Source organism: Lagenorhynchus albirostris, chromosome 17, assembly GCF_949774975.1.
Source record: "Lagenorhynchus albirostris chromosome 17, mLagAlb1.1, whole genome shotgun sequence".
In the NCBI taxonomy this organism is placed as follows: domain Eukaryota; kingdom Metazoa; phylum Chordata; class Mammalia; order Artiodactyla; family Delphinidae; genus Lagenorhynchus; species Lagenorhynchus albirostris.
In genome coordinates, this window is record NC_083111.1 from 50,445,369 (window position 1) to 50,457,893 (window position 12,525).

General features: G+C 36.3%; 1 non-coding gene across 1 annotated transcript; it reads left to right on the forward strand.

Annotated features, from left to right (window-relative positions):
* The first annotated feature begins 12,212 nt into the window (after positions 1 to 12,212).
* On the forward strand, positions 12,213 to 12,276 carry LOC132508474 (small nucleolar RNA SNORD66). Its single transcript, XR_009536609.1, has one exon. It is a non-coding gene; the product is annotated as a small nucleolar RNA SNORD66 (small nucleolar RNA).
* Positions 12,277 to 12,525: the final 249 nt, after the last annotated feature.

Genomic DNA, 12,525 nt, shown 5'->3' on the forward strand with positions numbered 1-12,525 from the left:
TTATTTCCCTTTCCTCTAGAGAAGAAAATACAAGGATAGAAAAGGAGTACCTTAAAGGTAAGGAGGATGGGAAGAAGTTATTGAAATTATTTGTAGATAACTAAGCAATATCTAAAATGTGAAAAGAGGATGGAAATGGTTGAAGTATAAAGCAGAATAAGAAAATAACTTCCCTAAAATCAAGATTTCAAAAGGCAAGAAGAGCATACCTCCCTGCCTGGAAGGTCTTGTGGGTAGCAGTTAGGACTGCCTTTAGCCGTATGTAACAGAAACTCCAGTACAGTGCTTAACAAAACAGGTGTTTTCTTCCTCATACAGTAAGAATTCCAGGATACTTCAGGGTTGGTATACTGCTAAGGGAAGTCATCTGCATTGGCTCCTTCTCCTTTTTATCTACATTCCAAAGTGTGTGGATTTTGTTCTTATGATTGCAAGACGGCTCTTGTATATTCAAGCATCATGTCCCATTCCAGATATGAACTAGGGGGTGGGGCAAAAAGAAAAGATACATTCTGGCTGTTGAGCAAAAACATTTTAGGTTCTTTCAAAGCCTCCTCCAGTAGTTTTCTGCTTGCATTTTATTGGTCTGAACTGCATTACACAGCCAAATATAGCTGGAAGGTCATTTCAGAAAATTAGTACTTCTAACTGAACGTCTTGAACAAGATTAGGGTACTGTTGCAAAAAAGGAAGATGAGAAAAAATTTGGAGTAATTTGGTTGTAGCTAACAATTAAACAGCACTTTCTACATGCCAAACACTTTACATAAAATAACTCATTTAATACAACTATGCTCTGCAGTAGATACCCTTATATTTCCATTTTAAATATAAGCGAACTAAAGCACAAAGCCATTTAATAACATGCAAACATTACCTAGCTAGGAAGTGGCATAGCTCTGTACTGTGTCTCTAGACCCCATGACAATACTATGTGTATGACACCTAAAGAGGCACAAGGTTTAGAATGGTCAGGAACAAAGAGAGTGGAAGTAATGCTATTGGCTAACCTGAAAGTCTGACTATTAAACTACACCACAGGGGGACTATCCTATTCCCCATCCATATTTCCGACACCTCAGTTCATGTGACTCAAGAATGAAAGATGAAAGACTTTTCTACAACCTAGTATCAGTTAAGACACCTTCAGCTTCGAGTAACAAGAAAACAATAGAAACTGTCTTAAACTATAAGAAATCTTATTGGCTTTTATAACAGGGAATCTAGAAGCAAAGCAGATGTCCAAGCCTAGTAGGATCAGGCTTCAGCTTTATTTGAATGCTATTCTCCTCTGTGGCTTAGCTTTGTTTTAGACATAGCGTTCCTTATTGTCAAAAATGAATGACAGAAGCAAGTGATGCAATATTCTTCCTGTCTATTTCCAAAAGGAGAGAGAGAAACAGGCTCCCAATAATTCTCTCTTAAGAGCAATAAAGGACTCTCCCAAAAGCCTCCAGCAACCCTCCCTTTTTCTAGAATTGTGCCCCTTGCCCATTCCTAAAACAATCACTAACAAGGGGGATGAGATCATATTATAAGATTAGAATTAATTAAAGATCATTCCTAGAGTAGAAAGGAAGCAAGTTTAATTGAATCAAAAGGGCTGTATGGAGGAGGAGCATTTATCTCAATGAAACCAGGCTTCTGTTAGGGATGTTGGAGTAAAGATTACTGCTGGGTTGAAATGCATAATGTTCAATAGTATATAAGTGTAAAATTCTAGAGCAGCAAGTTAATGGGAAAATAATAAAAGCATCAACAAATAAGGAATAGATAACATACGAAGTTTTCTGACTAGTATCATATTTCCAATCAATAATATGGAATGCTAGAAGACAATAGAGTGATGCTCTCTCAAATTTATCAGGGGAAAAACATGATTTTTAAACCTAGAATTGTATTCCCAGCTAAACTATCAACTGAGGATGAGAGCAAAAGAAATACATTTTCACATACATAAAGATTCAGGAGTTTTATTTCATATGTATACATTATGAGGAGATTATTTAAGGATATACCTCAGACAAATGAGAGTGAAAAGAAGAGAAAAAGTATGGTATACAAATAACAGGTATCCCTGAAAGTGGGATGCAGATGCAATTGGGAATACAAGAATTGGTGCAAAGTCTGTGTAAGAATCAATGATACCTCTAAATTTCCTTCCACACCACACTGCCAGGTGTCAACTTCACCATACCTGGCTGAAAGCTGAGACCTACTCATTTGTATTCAGTGATATTAACTGAAGGTGAGAACACTGTATTCAAGGTAGAGATAAAATGAAAGTCTACACACTGAACAATGAGATATTAAAGCCTGACTAAGGATTGAAGAATTTTTCTCTGGGGGTGTTCCGTGTTGAACTTAAGAGGAAAACACTTAGAGATATAGACAGGAACCTTCATCATCAAGGTCCCTGCCCTATCACACAAAGCCTACCACTTGACATGCACTACTCAACTCCACTCTATCCATAGACACAAACTTCCAGTAAGGTTTTTAGTGTGTCAGTAATATTAGAAACAGAAAACCAAGGATAATCAAGGATGTATGGGATAATTCTAATGCGAAAGAGAAAAAATAAAGAAGCACTGAGGAAATGGAAAATTTTCAGGGAACTAAAGAAATCTTCAAAAAAGAAAACCTATAATTACTGGCAGCAGAGAGATAAGAGAAGAAACAAGAACAGGATACTGAAAAAGAACTCTTTAGAAAACAAAAAAAGAAGCTTAAAAAATTAAAGTATGATCACATAAATAAAAATTGCAGTGAAGATTCGGAAGACAAAGCTAAAGAAATTTTCCATAAAGTAAGGAAAGTGGCCAAGAAAGAAGAAAGGAAAACAGTGGTATCAATTCAAGGAGGCCCAAGATAACAATAATTCCAGAGAAAGAGATAATACAAGGAAATTTATCAGAACTGATGGCAAACCACAAGTTTCTAGACTAAAATGGCTCAATAAGATGAGGCAACATATTTTCACATTATTAAATTTCAGAAGACTGAGGGTAAATAGAAGATCCTGAAAGTGTCCAGGGTGTGACTGGGGGAAGGAAGCAGGCTACATTCAGTGGATAAGGAATCAGAATGGTGACTTCTCAGAACAACACTGGAAATGGAAGTCAATGAAGTACTGTGTTCAAAAATTGAGGGAGGTGAGTAACATTATCAAGATGGCTGAATAAGATATCCCTTGTGGAATCCCTCCATCAACAACAATTTGGTATCCATCACAGACAAAAGTGCTTCTGTGGGAGCTGTGGGATCCAGCAGCACATGCCAAAGTCTTGTCCACCTGTGCATTAAGTAGTAAGAAAACAGATCTTGGTTCTGGTTGTGGATCCTGAAGTGGCCCATGAACTGGCTCTAGGACTGGCCCATGGAACAGAAGCTCTGGAGAACACTGGCTTAGACAATCACCCATGGATGAGAGAGCCTTTGTGGAAGTCCAGGAGTCCGATAGAGAAGTTCCAGCACACTGTTGGAACAAAATAGCTGAGACTGGACAAATTGAAGAGGGTGAGAGAAACAGCTTGAGTTTACCTGCATCACCCCTCCCCCTAGGTGGCCCAGTTCAGTGCCAAGAAAGCCCTTCTTGGCCTGTGATTTCTCCCATGAAGGAAAACGAGAAGGTGAGTGAGTGCCCAGCTTCCGCAGCTGTGTGGGATGCTACCAAAGGCCCATTGCTCTCTCACTCCATCTGGAGTACTGAGTCATAAGCTGTAGGACTGGGAAATGGTAGGCGGCTGGGAGAACAGCAGCCAGGGCTCAAAATGCATCAGAGGAACATGGATCCCACTAAACTGCATCATGGACTCCATCAGGAGGCCCACACCATAGCTGTTGGGGTGCCTCACCCATGAATCCCCCTAACTGGCACATGGGCACCCATAGCACACTGTGCACCACACCCACACACCACCACCCTGTGACCAGCTCCCTGTAAAGCTCCTGAAGGTAGCAAGAGCAAGATTTGGCAGACAGCTAGTGAGCATGTACAGAAAGCTGAACAGAATCTGTGGGTGAGAAAGTGACCACAAACTTGAACAGTTAACATTGCCTTTGGGTAAACAAAAAGGAAGCTGTCAGTAATTGGCTGGCTGTGCAGCAGGATGGAGAGAAAGCATACAAGCTTAGTAATTCTGCCACAAGAGGGAGCAAGAAGTGTAGAGAAAGCATATCTAAAGAAAACCTCAGAATCCCTAGTAGGCCTGAAAGAAGGTAACTCTTTTCCAAAGTTAGTCAGTAAAGATTGGAGAAGGTGACTACTACTTAAAATGTGAAGTAAACAATGCAAGACTTCAAGGAGTGTGAAAAGTCAAGGAAACATGACACCACAAATGTATTATAATAATCTTCCAGTAATGGACCCCAAAGGCATGGAGATCTGCCAATTATCCAATAAAGAATTCAAAATAACTGTTTTAAGGAAGCTCAGTGAGCTACAAGAAAATAGAGAAACACAACTCAATAAAATCAGGAAAACAATTTGTGAACAAAATGAGAAGTTTAACAAAGAGAGAGAAATCATTAAAAAGAATCAATATAAAACTATTGAGGAAAAAGAACGCAATGAATGAAATGAAAAATACAATAGAGAGTATCAACAACAAAATGGATCAAGCAAAAGAAAGAATATAAGAAACAGAAGACAGACACTTTGAAATTATCCATTCAGAGAACAAAGAAAAAATAATGAAAAAGAGCAAAGAAAGTTTATATGATCTATGGTATACCATCAAATGAACGAATTGGCAAATTATTGGAGTTCCAGAAGGAAAGGAGAGGGAGAAGGGGGCAGAAAACTTATTTTAAAAAATAATGGCTGAAAAATTTCTAAACTCTGGGGAGAGATTTGGCCATGCATGTTTTTGAAGGTCATAAGTCCCCAAACAAATTCAACTCAAAATACCTTCTCCAAGACACATTATATTAAAGCAGTAAAAAAATCAAAGATAAATAGAGAATCTTAAATGCAGGAAAAGAAACTTATCTTACTAAGGAAACCTCATAAGTCTATCAGAGGATCAGCAGAAACATTACAGTCCAGGAGACAGTGGGATCATATATTCAAAGCACTGAGAGAAAAAACACTTCCAACCAAGAATACTTTATCTGGCAGAGTTGTCCTTCAGAAATGAAGGAGAGATAAAGACATTCATAGACAAACAAAAGCTAAGGAAGTTCATCATCGCTAGACTTGCCTTACAAAAAATGATGAAAGGAGTTCTCCAAGCTAAAATAAAACAACTCTACTTATTAACATGAAAACATATGAAAATATACAACACTGGTAAAGGTAAGTATATGGGAAGATTAAAAAATGAATTCTGTAATATGATGGTGTGTTAACAACTTAGTATAAAGATTAAGGGGGAGGAATATTAAAAATAACTATAGCTACTGTAAGCTGTTAACAAATATACAACATAAAAATAGGTAAATTTTGATATCAAAAAATTAAAAAGGGGGAGTAAAAAAGCAGAGTTATTGTATGCAATCAAACTTAAGTTGCTATTAGTTAAAACATTGTTATATCTATAAGATGTTTTATGTAAACTTCATGGTAACCACAAAACAAACACCTACAGTAGACAGACAAAAGATAATGAGAAGGAAATAAAAGCATACCACTATGGATAATCATCAATTCAGAAAGACAGACAGAAGGAAAGGAAGAGAGGAAGACGGAAATTATATAAAAGCCAGAAAATAATTACTAAGATGGCATTGTTAACTCTTTACTTATCAATAATTACTCTAAATGTAAGTGGATTAAATTCTTTAATCAAAAAGCATAGAGTAGTTGAATGGATTTTAAAAAATACTATATGTTCCCTACAAGAGACTCACTTCAGCTTTAAGGACACACATAGGCTCAAAGTGAAGGGATGGGGAAAGATATTCCATGCAAGTGGAACCTAAAGAGAGCAAGGGTGGCTATACTTAGAAAAAATAGACTTTAAGTCACAAACTGTAATAAGAGACAAAGAAGCTCATTATATATGATAAAGGGGTCAACACATCAAGAGGCTATAACAATCATAAATATATATGCACCCAACATAAGTGGATCTAAACATACAAAGCAAATACAGATCTGAAGGTAGAAATAGACAACAAAAAATAATAGTAGAATATGAAGGGACATCAATATCCCACACTCAACAATGGATAGATCATCCAGACAGACAATCAATAAGGAAATGTTGCACTTGAATTATATTTTAGATGAAATGGACCTAACAGACTTATACAGAATATTGTATCCAACATTAGCAGAACAAACATTCTTCTTAAGTGCACACAAACTCTCCAGAATAGATCATATGTTAAGTCACAAAACAAGTATCAGCAAATTTAAGAAGATTGAAATTATACCAAGTATCTCTTCTGACCACAATGTAATGAAACTAGAAATCAATAACAATAGAAGAACTGGAAAATTCACAACTATGTGGAAATTAACACTTTTCTAAGCAACTCATGGGTAAAGAAAGAAATCTAAAGGAAAATTAAAAAAAAAAATTTTGAAACAAAAGTGGAAAATCAACATGCCAAAACTTATGGGATGCAGCAAAAGCAGTACTAAGAGGAGTGTTCGTAGTGGTAAGTTCCTACATTACACAAAAGAAAGATCTCAAATAAAAAACTTAACTTTACAACTTAAAGAATTAGACAAGGAAGCATAAACTAAGCCCAAAATTAGCAGAAGAAAGGAAATAATAAGGACTAAGAAAATATGAGAGAAGACTCAAAATCAGAAATGAAAGAGGACATATTACAAAAGATATCACAGAAATGCAAAAGTTCATAAGAGACTACTGTGAACAATTATATGCCATTAAACTGGATAATCTAAAAATAAAATGGATAAATCCCTAGACACATACAACCTACCAAGAATGAATCATAAAGAAATTGAAAATAGGAACAGACCAATTGCTAGTAAGGAGCTGAAGTAATCAAAAGCCTCCAAACAGGCTTCCCTGGTGGTGCAGTTGTTGAGAGTCTGCCTGCTGATGCAGGGGACACGGGTTCGTGCCCTGGTCCGGGAAGATCCCACATGCCGCAGAGCTGCTGGGCCCGTGAGCCATGGCTGCTGAGCCTGCACATCCAGAGCCTATGCTCCACAACAGGAGAGGCCACAACAGTAAGAGGCCCGCGTACTGCAAAAAAAAAAAAAAAAAAAAAAAAAAAAATAGCCTCCAAACAAAGAAAAGCACAGGACAAAAAGTTTTCTCTGGCGAATTTTATCAAACATTTAAAGAACTATTGCTGGGACTTCCCTGGTGGCGCAGTGGTTAAGAATACACCTGCCAATGCAGGGGACATGGGTTCAAGCCCTGGTCTGGGAAGATCCCACATGCCATGGAGCAACTGAGCCTGTGCACCACAACTACTAAGCCTGAGCTCTAGAGCCCATGAGCCACAACTACAGAGGCCACATGCCACAACTACTGAAGCCCACGTGCCTAGAGTCCGTGCACTGCAACAAGAGAAGCCACTGTGATGAGAAGCCTGTGCACCACAACGAAGAGTAGTCCCTGCTCGCTGCAACTAGAGAAAGCCTGAGTGCAGCAACGGAGACCCAACACAGCCAAAAATTAATTAATTTTAAAAAATAAATGAAGAACTATTGCCAATCCTTCCTGAACTCTTCCAAAAAACTGAAGAGGAGGCTATATTTCCAAACTCATTTTAGAAGGCCAACTCTGACACAAAGTCATATAAGGACACTATAAGAAAAGAAAGCTACAGGCCAATATTCCAAATGAATATAGGTGTAAAATTTTCCAACAATGTGTTAGCAAACCAAATTCAACAACACACTAAAAGAATCATACACTGGGCTTCCCTTGTGGCACAGTGGTTAAGAATCTGCCTGCCAATGCAGGGGACATGGGTTCGAGCCCTGGTCCGGGAAGATCCCACATGCCGCGGAGCGGCTGGGCCCGTGAGCCATGGCTGTTGAGGCTGCGCGTCCGGAGCCTGTGCTCCGCAACGGGAGAGGCCACAACAGTGAGAGGCCTGTGTACCGCAAAAAAAAAGAATCATACACTGTGATCAAGTGCAATTTATTCCTAGGATTCAAGGATGGTTCAACATATACAAGGCAATAAGTGTGATTCACAGCATGAATAGAATGCAAGACAAAAATTATATGAACATCTCAATAGATGCAGAAATATCATTTGACAAAATTCAATATCCTTTCATGATAAAGACTGAATAATGTGAATATAGAAGGAACATACCTCAACATAATAAAAGCTATATATGACAAGCCCACAGATAACATCATACTCAATGGTGAGAGGTTGAAAGCTTTTCCTCTGAGGTCAAGAACAAGACAAAGGTGCCCACTGTCACCACTCCTATTCAGCATGGTATTAAAAGTCCTAGCCAAAATAATTAGGGAAATAAACAAAATAAAAGACATCCAAATCAGTAAGGAAGAGAAGTAAAATTGCCTGTTTGCAGATGATATGATATTATTTCTAGAAAAATACCAAAGGCTCCACCAAAAAACTGTTAGACCTAATAAATAAATTCAGTACGTAAAATTAATATACAAAAATTGGTTGTGTTTCTAAACACTAACAATGAACTATCTGAAAAAGAACATAAGAAAACATGGCCATTTACAATAGTCTCCAAAAAAAAATACTTAGGAATGAATTTAACCAAAGAAGTGAAATATCTGCACACTGAAGTATATAAGACATTGATGAAAGAAATTGAAGATAAAAATAAATGGAAATCTATCTCCGATTATGAATTGAAGGAATTAATATTTTTAAAATATCCATACTATTCAAAGCCATCTACAGATTCAGTGCAATCCCCCAAAATTCCAATAGCATTTTTTCACTGAAAAAGAAAAAAATAATTCTAAAATTCATATGGAACCACAAAAGATCCCAGAGTGCCAAAGCATTTCTGAGAAAGAAGAACAAAGCTGGAAGCATCACAATTCCTCATTTCAAACTATATTACAAAGGAACAAAGTAATCAAAACAACGTGGTACTGGCATAAAAATAGACACATAGACCAATAGAACAGAATCTAGAGCCCAGAAATTAATTCTCACACTTAGCTTCAACTAATATGTGACAAGGAAGCCAAGAATACTCAATGGAGAAAGGATAATCTCTTCCATAAATGGTACTGGGCAGTGTACAATCACATGCAAAAGAATGAAATTGAACCCCTTTCCTACACCACTTACAAAAATTAACTTGAAATCAATTATAGATTTAATCATAAGATCTGAAACAGTGAAACTACTAGGAGAAAACGGGAGAAGCTCCTTGACATCCGTCTTGGCAATGATTGTTTGGATATGACACCAAATGCACAAGTAACAAAAGCAAAAGTAAATAAACTGGACTACGTCAAACTAAAAAGCTTCTGCACAGCAAAAGAAACAATCAGTAAAATGAAAAGGTAACCTATGGAATGGGTTAAACTATTTCCATAACACCTATCAGATAAGGGGTTAATAATTAAAATATATAAGGAACACAACTCAATAGCAAAAAACCAAACATTCCAATAAAAAATGGGCAGAGGACCTGAAAAGACATTTTTTCAAAGAAGACATACAAATGGCCAACCAGTACTTGAAAAGATTTTAACGTCCCTCATCATCAGGAAAATGCAAATCAAAACCACAATGAAATATCACTTCACACCTGTTAGAATGGCTGTATAAAAAAAGACATGAGATTAAAAAGTGTTGGTAAAGATGTGGAAAAAAGGGGATCCTTGTACACTATTGCTGGAAATGTAAATTGGTACAGCTACTATGGAAACTGTAGGGTGGTTCCTCAAAAAATTAAAAATAGAACTACCATGTAACCTAGCAATCCCACTTCTGTGTATATATCCAAAGGAAATGAAATAAAATCTTAAAGAAATATCCACATTCCCATGTTCATTTCCACACTATTCCCAGTAGCCAGGATATAAAAACAATATGTGTCTGTCTACAGATGAATGAATGAAGACTATTCATGTATGAATATTATTCAACACGAGAAAGAAGGAAATCCTTCCAGTTGAGACGACATGTATGAAACTTGAGGACATTGTGTTAAGTGAAATAAGTCATACAGAAAAAATGCAAATACTGTATGATATCACTTATACGTGGAATTTTAAAAAGCTGAACTCATAGAGTAGAATGGTGTTTGCCATGGGTTGGGGAGTGGAGGAAATGAGGAGATGCTGATTCATGGGTACAAATTTCCAGTTATACAATAAATAAGTCCTGAGGATTTAATGTACAGCATGGTGACTATAGGTAACAATACTGTATAGTATACTTGAAAGTTGCTAAAAGTAAATCTTAAATGTTCACACTCACACACACACACGGTAATTATGTAAGGTGATGGAGGTGTTAACTATATTGTGGTAATCATTTAACAATATATGTGTATCAAATCATCATGTTATATTCCTAAAATTATATAATGTGATATGTAAATTATATTTCAATAAAACTGGAAAAATAAAATTAAAAATTCATGGAAAATAATTTGCACCCTAGAATTCTATACCCTCTCAAGCTATATGTCATGTATGAGGGTAGAATAAAGAAAATTTTAGTTTTGCCAAAACTAAAAAAAAATTACTTTGAACATAAATTGTCTCAGGAAGCTACATGAAATTTTACTCAATAACAACAATGAAAAGAACAGGAAGGATGAAAGGAAGGAAAGAAGGAGGGAAGGAAGGGAGGGAGGGAGGAAGGGAGGGAGGGAGGGAAAGAGAAAAAAAGAAAGGGGGTAGTAAACCATGAAAGAGGAAGACACAGTATTCAGGAAATCTAGAATATAATACAGGACAAAATTAAGGGAATTCTCAGGAGATGATGAAAAGGAAGTTTTAGTCACAGAGAGAAATTAGTCTAGAACTGAGCAGGACAGAAGCTTCCAAGGACACCTGCATGGGGGGAAGAAAATGACCGCTAATTTATCTGTCTTTGAATGTACTGATGTAATAACGTACTTGACTGTATTGCACCAGCAAATAATTTGGGGATAAAATGGTGGTAGGTCATGGAAAACTGCGAAGATGACAAAGAAAGTATTAACTTCAGGAAAAACAAAGAGATCAAAAGAAAATCTAATCATCATATCCTATACAGATTAACTGTTAACAAAATATAAACTTTTGGTTTAACAAAAATTTTGAATAAAGTGTGCATTAGGGATGTATAAGGTATTATATGTTCATATTTTTATAGTAGATAGTGATATGGTCGATAATATCTAAACTAACAAAATTTTTAAAGTAGTAAAGCATGTTATTTAGAAATATGAGTTGCACATCAGGAGAATTAGCTAAAAAAGATTTGACAGTGATTATACCTTTGGGAGCAGGAATTGTCATTGGGCTGTTGAGTAGGATAAGGGAGTGCTAATTTTTATTATAAGCCTTGAAAATCTATTTGACCTTTAAATCTATGTACATCTATTTGTTTAATCAAAATAAAATAGTTTTTAAAGGAGTATATTAGTCATATAGTTTAATTTTTATTATAAGATACATTTTTAAAGTGATATAATTAGCCTTTTTCAGCTTCTTTTAGATGATTTCATTATCAGTATGCCCTAGCGTGGTTATTCATAATCCTACATCTTCAGTTCACCCTAAATCCACTCCTAATGCATTATTTTAATACACTTTGACAAGTAGATAAAAGCAAAGATAACTGATTTGATTAAGTCTATACATATAGCAAGTGTTCTCAAGAAGCTGTTTAATTTCTTCTTTTGCATTTAGGAATTTATGGCAAAAGTTATAGGTTGGAAAATAAAATCTACCACAGAAGTATAAACATTATTCATGCAAATTATAACAACATTCATAAAATTTATGTGCAAGGTAATCTGTTAGATGGTTATTCAAATGTGGCAAAGTAAAGTTGAAAATAAAATCAGACATCTGGTGACAGAATATATGTAATCAGGAGGCTATAGATGTGCATGTCAATCAGTCATCATGCCCTTGAGGAACTCTGAATTTGAAAATGCTACCTTTTTCTCCAAGATTTACCCCTGATTGAAGTGAATGCCCCAAGTCAGTAATTGATAACATCCTTATTTATCTATGTTAAAATTGTATATTTCCCATTTAACGTTCCTAAGAATATTCTTTGCCATTTCACAGTTGCTCTGGAAAAAAATATCATCAAAAGTGCTTATGATGGTTATTTTTTTGTGCCGACTTGACTGGGCCACTGATTGCCCAGAGATTTGGTAAAACATTCTGGGTGTGTCTGTGAGGGTATTTTTGGATGAGATTAACATTTGAATTGGCAGACTGAGTAAAGCAGACTGCCCTCCCCAATGTGGGTGGGTCTCATCCAATCCATTGATGGCCTGACTAGAACAAAAAGGCAGAGTGAGAATTCCCTTTCTACATGATTGTTTGCTAGTCTGGACATCAGTCCTCTCCAGCCTTCATACTGGGACTCAGACTGGAACTTACACCATCAGCTCTCCTGGTTT